The sequence below is a fragment of the Chlamydotis macqueenii genome, chromosome W, assembly GCF_036417535.1.
Source record: "Chlamydotis macqueenii isolate bChlMac1 chromosome W, bChlMac1.mat, whole genome shotgun sequence".
Lineage (NCBI taxonomy): Eukaryota > Metazoa > Chordata > Aves > Otidiformes > Otididae > Chlamydotis > Chlamydotis macqueenii.
The window spans coordinates 45,142,819-45,151,070 of NC_141592.1; positions in this window are offsets into that span (position 1 = coordinate 45,142,819).

Consider the following 8,252-nt stretch of genomic DNA (forward strand, 5'->3'; position numbering starts at 1 on the left):
TTCCCCAGAAGGAAACAGTATGTAAGGACTGAAAGACAAAAAAGATGTGGGCATCAGTGTGGAACAGGAGGAGGAAAACAAATGGAAAATAAAGAGATCATAAATAAATTAATCTGAAAAAAGAATTAAATTAAAATTTTTTTTTAAGTAGACTGGAAGCTGAGGACAGAGGTTTGTGAGGAGATAAGGGTTTATGCAGAGAAATATTAGCAAAAACCTTACAACACTATTCTGAATTAGATTTAGGGATTAAAACCAAAATGTTCACAGAGAGTCGTGATTTGCAGAGTACGTGTCTTGCTCTATGTAGCTTTCCTTTCAAACTGTTGCGTGAGTTATTCTTACCAAAATAAACTCTCCTTTTGGCTTCAGCTGGGCTTGCAAGATCAGATCCATGTCAGTGGAACTGGAAGAAATGGTTCCTCATTAAACTTCTATCAGGGAGTTTTGCAACCTGTTGTGGAGTTAAATGAGGCCTGAGGCTGCTTTTCAGTCTTCAATGTAGACTTAGGAACAGGATCAGACTATAGTGGTGGGGTAGGGCTACAACTCTAATTATCTTTTAGATAATCTTTGCAGTAGCTTTCTTAACTTTTAGGTTCCTGTTTTTATCCTTTCTGATGTATATTGCTTTTAGATCAGAATTCTTAGAGCTGCTACTGCTCCTGACTTCTGTAGAAGCAATGGGGTAATGACAATTTTTTGTCATTAGCTAAAGACAATTCTTAGCTAAAGACAGACTGTTCCTAGACATATCCAGAGCTCCTAGAGGAAGCAGCGAGGGAGGAAGTTGAACAACATTCATAGAGAGGGAGTTGAAGGAAGGGCAAAATAAATGGTTCCTGCAATAATTACTGGCCTCTTATTTAAAATTCAGCCTGGGTTGGTGAAATCTAAACTTGTTGCTATGAATGTGAAAGATAATTTAGTGGGATCACATGGGAGTCCCACCTGGTACTCTCCACTTAGAGGTCAAATTAGGGAATAGACCTTGTGTCTACTAATAATGCATTTATGATATTGTTGTTTTGCACCTGCTCCATGGATAAAGAAGATATTCTAGCCTTCATGGCTGTCAAGCCAGAGCTTTTAATTAATATTAGATATCTACGTTGCAAAGTGTGCTGACTTTGTGTAGGGAGGGGCTACAGTGGTAGCTTCTGTGAGAAGCTGATAGAAGTTTCCCCATTGTCTGGTGGACTTGACTGGGTCGCTTGACTCGCTGCTGATCAGGGCCAAGTTAATTTGCAACAACAATAACGTCTCTGTGATAATGCATTTAAGAAGGAGAAAATAATAATAAAAAAAAGAAATGAAGAAGCAGAGGCAGAGAGGGGGAGGCGTGAGCCTTGTGGGCCTTGTGACCCTCATCCTCTGGCCTCACGTCGGGTGACTGTCTGGGCCTGACTTGACCTAGACGGCCCAGTCGAGAGAAGTGAAGATAGGTGAAGAGAACCTGAGAGGCGTGTGCCTGAGCCTGACTGTGAATAATTTATTGCGAGAGAAATGACTGCAGACACCAAGGTCAGTGAAGAAGGAGGGGGAGGAGTAATGCAGCTCCTGGCCAAGATTCCCCTGCAGCCTGTGGTGAAGACCATGGTGAAGCAGATTGTCCCCCTGCAGCCCATGGAGGTCCACGGAGGAGCAGAGATCCACCTGCAGCCCATGGAGGACCCCACGTCAGGGCAGGCAGATGCCTGAAGGAGGCTGTGGCCCATGGAGAGCGCGTGCTGGGGCACCTGGTTCCTGAGGTACTGCATCCCGTGGAAAAATGACCCGTGCCAGAGCAGTTCATGAAGGACTGTAACCCATGAGAGGGATCCCATGTTGGAGCAGGGGAGGAATGTGAGGAGTTCTTCCCAGAGGAGGAAGGAGTGTCAGAAAATGACATGTGATGAACTGACCATAACCCCCATTCCCTCTTCCCCCTGTGTCACTCGGGTAGGGGGAGGGAGGTAGAGATAATTTGAAATTAAGTTAAACCTGGGAAGAGGGAGGGGTGGATGAAAGTCGGTTTTGTTCTCTTCCTCATTATCCTGCTTTGATTTTATTAACATAATAAATAAATAGTTTTCCCCAAGTTGAGTCTGTTTTGCCCATAACGGTAACTTCAATAATCTCTCCCTCTGCTTATCTCAAACCTCGAGCTTTTTGTTATAATATTCCTTCGGAGGGTGGTGAGAGTGAGTGAGAGACTGCATAGCTTGGTCCCGAGTGGGGCTGAACTACAACAACTTTAGATCATGAAGAGAGTCTTGTCAATTTTACCATTCACTGACTTGTAAGAAGAAAGTGAGGTGTGAGCTCTTTATTTTTGTGTGAAATAGTGTCATCACAAATATACACCATAGCTGCAATGTAAGCATTTCTCAACGAGATTTGAAAGTATGGCACAGAGTTCAGTAAACTATTGCAGAGTAACTGGAAGGAATGAGTTTACCTGATCCAAAATGTAATTAGAAAGCAGAGACAACACCAGCAATGGTGACCCTGTCATTCTAAAAGAAAATATTGATTTAGGTGATGACTTTGGTTTTACTCTTTAGTGATATCGCTCTTTAGTGATAGTGCCAACAGAGCACAGTGTCACGAAATTAAAGTGTGCTCTTAAATTAATAGTCCAGAGCCAAACACCTTTGGAATTCATCAGTAATGGTGGAGTCAGTTTGGACTTCTCTATTAGGTCTTTGTAATGTGTCAAAAAATATTTCCAGGTTATACTTAATTTTGGGATCAGGTCAGGACCTGTACTCAGATTTTTTGTATCACCCATGTTTAAGTAAACTTAGTATAGATTATAAATGAGAGCTCTCATCACGACCTGCCTGCCTTGGTTTACCTTATGAAATCTGAACATATCAAACACAAGGTAGTCAAGACATAAGTGCAGTCCTTCAATCGTAATCTTCCATTTTCCATTCCATTTATTAATAGAAGTTCACTCCTAAAAGAAACAAGCAACCAAGCTGCAATTTAGAATCATTACCTCAATGCCAATAAAAGTCCTGATGCATGTGCAACCCATAAATATCAGTCTGCTAAGTGTTCGCCATCTGTTCTGTTACCCTCACAGTAAATAACCACTGTTGCAGCATTTTAATAAAAAAAAACATGCTGAGAAATTTCTGTGCTCATTATCAGACAGAGCAGTTCAGCTCATCACACTATTTCAAAATAGGTCTTAATCATTTTCCATCTGGGAATATTACAAGCAAGTAACAAAACAGGTGTGTGCACACTTGGGACATCTGAGAACATTTTAAAACTGCAATAGTATTTCTGTTTATGCTAATTAGATTTTCCATACTATTTTATACAACCAGTAATGATTAACTATTTGATAATTGTGCCAGTGCTAGAAAGAAAAGCAGCAGCCTTTCTATGGATTGCACAGGGACTCAGTTGAGGCTTAGTCAACTTAGCCTCAGAGCCACTCAGTTTACCTTGAGTGCATTTAGTGGTTTAGTATGGGTATACTTAATCACTGCCATCCTAATATGACTTCATTATCTCATTTGTACAGTCCTGCCAGTAACTGGATATCTAACCTTACACTGGAGAGGACAGAAATTATTTCCAGTAATTTTGATTTTTGGCCAGTTTGAAATGTTAGGAATATGTAATTGGAAATGAATGGTTAAGACTATAAAATGTTTGTGCTTTCAATGCTGCAATGATTTTAGTGAATTAGCCTCAGTGTTTACAAGAGACTTGCAAAGTTAAACCTACAAAGCTTTAAAGTGAACTGTACCGTTTGTATGTTTGTATAATTCCCTGAGGAGTAAAATGTTTTTGCAAGGTTCTTGACATGTCTGTCTTTGAAATTGTTAGACCCTTTTATTTACTCAGCAGTGTACGTTGTTAAAAGTAAAACTTCCCCTGTGCTCTGAATTTTGGCCCACTTAATCTTTCAGGAGTGCTGAAAACAGGACTTTAATTAGCAACTTTATCAGTTAATCCAGTCACTCATCACAGTGCTTATCTGATACTGTGTCCATGCAGGCACCTGGGAATACCAGAAAAAGGCCAACTTGTCAGTGGGACAGTTGAGAGGACCTTAGTGACAGGGGAAAAAAAAGAGACCACAGAAATGAATGGCATTAAATGGAATTTGATACAAATCCAAAGGGAATTATCTGACCAAAGTAGCCTAGGATAGGAGTGGATTTCTCTTGTATTTGTCCCTGATCTTCTCTGGTATGTCACCCACAAGAATACTGAAAGAAGGGATTAATACTAAGGAATCAAGCTGATAAATAGTGATCAATGATTTACTAACCTTGAGAGAAAGAACAGTAGAGTCATAAACTTAACATAAGGAGATACTTTCAGGATGCTCTAGCAAGTGCTAAGATAAGTTAGATGGGAACATCCTGAGGGGGTGTTCCCCTCAGTGGCTGAAACCAAGATAAAGGGACTTAAGAAGTTTAGAACCAACTGATAGGGTGGAATAACCAAGGAAATTGGGAACCAGCAAAGATAAGTCATCAAGAAACCACCCTGGCAGCAAGAACAAAGCAGGACAAAGGTCTGAATCCATGCAGCTGGACATAGTGATAGGGAAGAGAGAACGACCACCAGAGAGACTGTGACTCCTGAGCACAGACACGAGATGGACGCAGAGACCGGGGAATAACCTGTCCTGGGAGGAAACTTACGATAATGATTTCTCGGAAACCTAATTAATATATAACCAAGTCTGCGGGAATTCTATGAATATGCTTGTCTATGATGCATAAATACTGTACCTGTTGCTTAACACGTTGCACACGTTTGGAGGAGTGATCCCCCGTGCTGCCCAGCGCTGAATAAACATACCTACTTTACAATCTTACAGACTGTGGAGTCTGTTTTCCGCACGTCAATACAGTGGAAGTTAATGGTCCCTTGCAGTCTGAAAGTAGGACCTGGTGTGATTGAAGTTCCTCACTGGGGAGGTGCTGACTGAACTGAGAATAAAACTGTGCTGATGCTGTCCTTGCAAGAACAGTTGGCTCAAGTCAGTGTGGGGCTCTGTAAGAGACTGTCGAATATTTGTCTCAACATTGTCGAAACATCAAACCACCATCCGAACAATGGAACACCAGTTAAACCATAGGACTAGAGTCTTTCTGTTATCTTGCAAGCCAATTCCTGTTATCTTGCAAGCCAATTCCCATCATCTTGCAAGCCAATTCCTGTTGTCCTGCGAACCTGAATGCAGAGCTGATTCTGAGAAATTTAGCCCTGCCCCCTGCCCCCCACCCCCCACCCCCACCCCCCCCCGCATGCGCCCAAACCGGAGGCCAGAAAAACAGAGGGGCCCAGAGACGGTACTGGGCATGCATATCACCACCAGGTGAAGGGTGCGGCTAGGCAAACCAACTCTTGGAATACAATGAATATGCAATGAAACTAACAATAAAAGGACAAAAACAACCAACATCAAAAGAGGGAACAAACATCAAGGGAACCAACATCGATGGAATCAACATCGGAACCAACATCGGACAGAACATTCCCCCACCAAGTGAACTGGACTGTCGGGATGCCGCAGCTCCATGGTGGTAGCTATTGCAACTGAAACTCTTCTTTTCTCCCTCTTTCCTTTCTTTCTCTCTTTTCTCTTGCATTTGCAAACTTGTTCTCAGGTAAATAAAGTTACCTGGCACTTGACTCCATTCTGAGTCTTAATTCTGTTCCCAAGAATACGAGCAAAACCATGCTCCGGTGTGTGTGAGGTTGGTCTAGCCGCCCCTAGCCTCCCAGACTCATCTGAGGTCGGCTAGAACACAAGGGAAATTGGAGCGTGACAGGCTCTCAGCCAAAGTGCTCATTAAGCTCTTTCACTGTCTTCAACAACAAAGATTTAGTGAGCAATCCTCTACCCCTACTTGCCTCTAATTTTTCTGGTTTCTGTTTAAGGGAAAGAAGGTGTGTGTATACATGAGTGTAATTGAGGGGCTGATGTTGTTTTTAGGAAGAGTGGACAGAATATCATACATGCTTGCCTGTAAAGGGAACTGGGAAGAATAATGGATTAAGACTTTTTGGTGGATGGCTGGAGCAGAGGATTGCTGATTTGTCTCAGGGATGAAAAGGGAAGACACCTTGTTTCCATAAGATGAGCCTATCATCACAGACCTTTTATAGCAGAAAGTGGCTCAAGCTCCAGTTCATGCAGCACTCAATCATTAGCCATAATTGTTATGCGAGTACTTCAGTCTGCCTGGTGGACTCTGTGACCAGTCAGGCAGGGCTTATCCTGTGGCTTTAGAGGCCCTGACTGATCCTCTGAAACAATTAAATAACAATACCCAAGGACTTAGGGGGAAATTAAAAAATAAGCCAAACCAAAAGAACTTAGGTGATCTGCTTCAGGTACTCCTGCTTAGTAATAAACATGGAAAATAAAAAATAAAATTAGAAAATAAACATGGAAATTGCAAAGAATGAAGACTATTAAAGAAAAACACAAAAAAAACATTTAGGGGAGAGCTGGACTTTCATTTTATTCTTCACTTTACTTCATTTGCATTTGCAAAGTGGTCTGTAACACTTTTTGTGTTCAGTTTAGTCTTTCACATGGCATAATTTGTGGTTCGGAATTCTTACTCATCTCATTTTTTTTCCCTAAACAAACACGTACTGTGGGGTAACGTTAGCAGGGCTGCATGTATGCAGGAGGGGCAGTCTGCAGTGATTCGCGCGCTAGGCGCGGATAGGTCCATGGGCGCAGGGGGCAGGTGCGTCCACGTACGTGGTGGGCATGGATAAGTCCATGGGTGCAGGGGCAGGTGCGTGGCAGGCACGGATAGATTCATGGGCGCAGGGGGCGGATGCGTTCGCGTGCGTAGCGGGTGTACGGGTATTTAACACTGTGTTGCGCAGCATTAAATTGAAGGCTTAGCTTGACGGTATCCGTGTGATGCCCTGCTTTCCCTGGAGCGGGGCTCCGGTGCGTGCGGGGTAGGTTAGCTGGCAAGAGAGCCGGCAAGTGGTGACCCCGACGTGATACAGGTCCGGACGGTTTTGAGCTGGGGCCGCGTGGCGGTCATGCCTGCCTGCTGTTAAGATGGCATCCATCTCTGATACAGTGAAGGTATTAAAGGTGTTGGGTAAAGATGTGAATTGTCCGGTGCATAGGGCACCGTTGACGGAGTTCATCCTATGGATGCAGAAAAGGGGCTTGATTAACAAGCCGGGAGAGGTGATGGACGTGGCGCGGTTACAGGTGGCGGGGAAAGAGTCGTTGGAAGAAGGGGGGGTCGGAACGAAGGGTGTGGCGATGCGGCTGGAGATGTTAGGTTCGGTGAAAAGACTGCTGGCTAAGGCTCAAGAGGCGCGCAAAGTGTGGGTTGCGGCTTTAATTGCAATCAAAGAAGGGTGGCCCTCGGAAGGGAAGGGGGACGAACGGGGTCGAGACGGCGCAGAGGGGACAGGGGGTGGCGCTCCGGTGGTCTGCCTCGTTTGGCCGGGAGCCTCTGATGGTGGTAGAGGGGCGATGGAATTTGGGTGTACTTCCCCGTGTATCACGCCTTCCTTGCCGGGGGGGCCTGGGCTGAGGGGGCGACCCCCCAGATGCGAGGACACAGAAATGCCCTCTGTCTCTCTTTCTGCCCCATCGGCTCCACCGCTTGTAAATTCGCGGAGGGGTGATAGTGAGGCGGGAGCCAGTTTCAAGGTGGCGCCCGAGGAGTCACGGGGCGCGGAGCGGGGTCCTAGTGCTTTCCCAGTGGGGAAAAGTGCCACGGTCCCTGATATCAAGGATAAAGCGGCGGGTGATAGAGCCGCGGTCCTCCAGATCAGAACGACGAGAAGCACTGCTTCAAAGGAACATAAATCAGTTTTAACGAGTCTAACAAAAGTGTTAGAAGAACAGAACTGTGCTATTAATAACACTGACCTGAAGAGCTTGTTGACTTGGGTGTCCGCTCACGTATCAAACGCAAATCTCTGTAATATCTATACAGTGGGCTCCTGGAACACCATAGGTATTAGACTGTGGGACTGTGTAACGCGGGGTGACCCTGCTGCTCAAAAGTTATTACCGGTGTGGCGTGTAATGTTTGAAGCCTTGAAGAATCACATGCAGAAAGGAGATTCAACAGCACCCGTTACCCCGTCCGCTCCTTCGTCCATGGAAACAAAGACTAACAGCGAGCTGGAAAAATCCCTTTGATCCAGGTCCCATAGATCCGGAAAAGGAGCCTCCAGTCTTTGGAGCTTCCTTGTTATAGAGGTGGCATGTTTGTGTGTGTGTGTGTATAAGC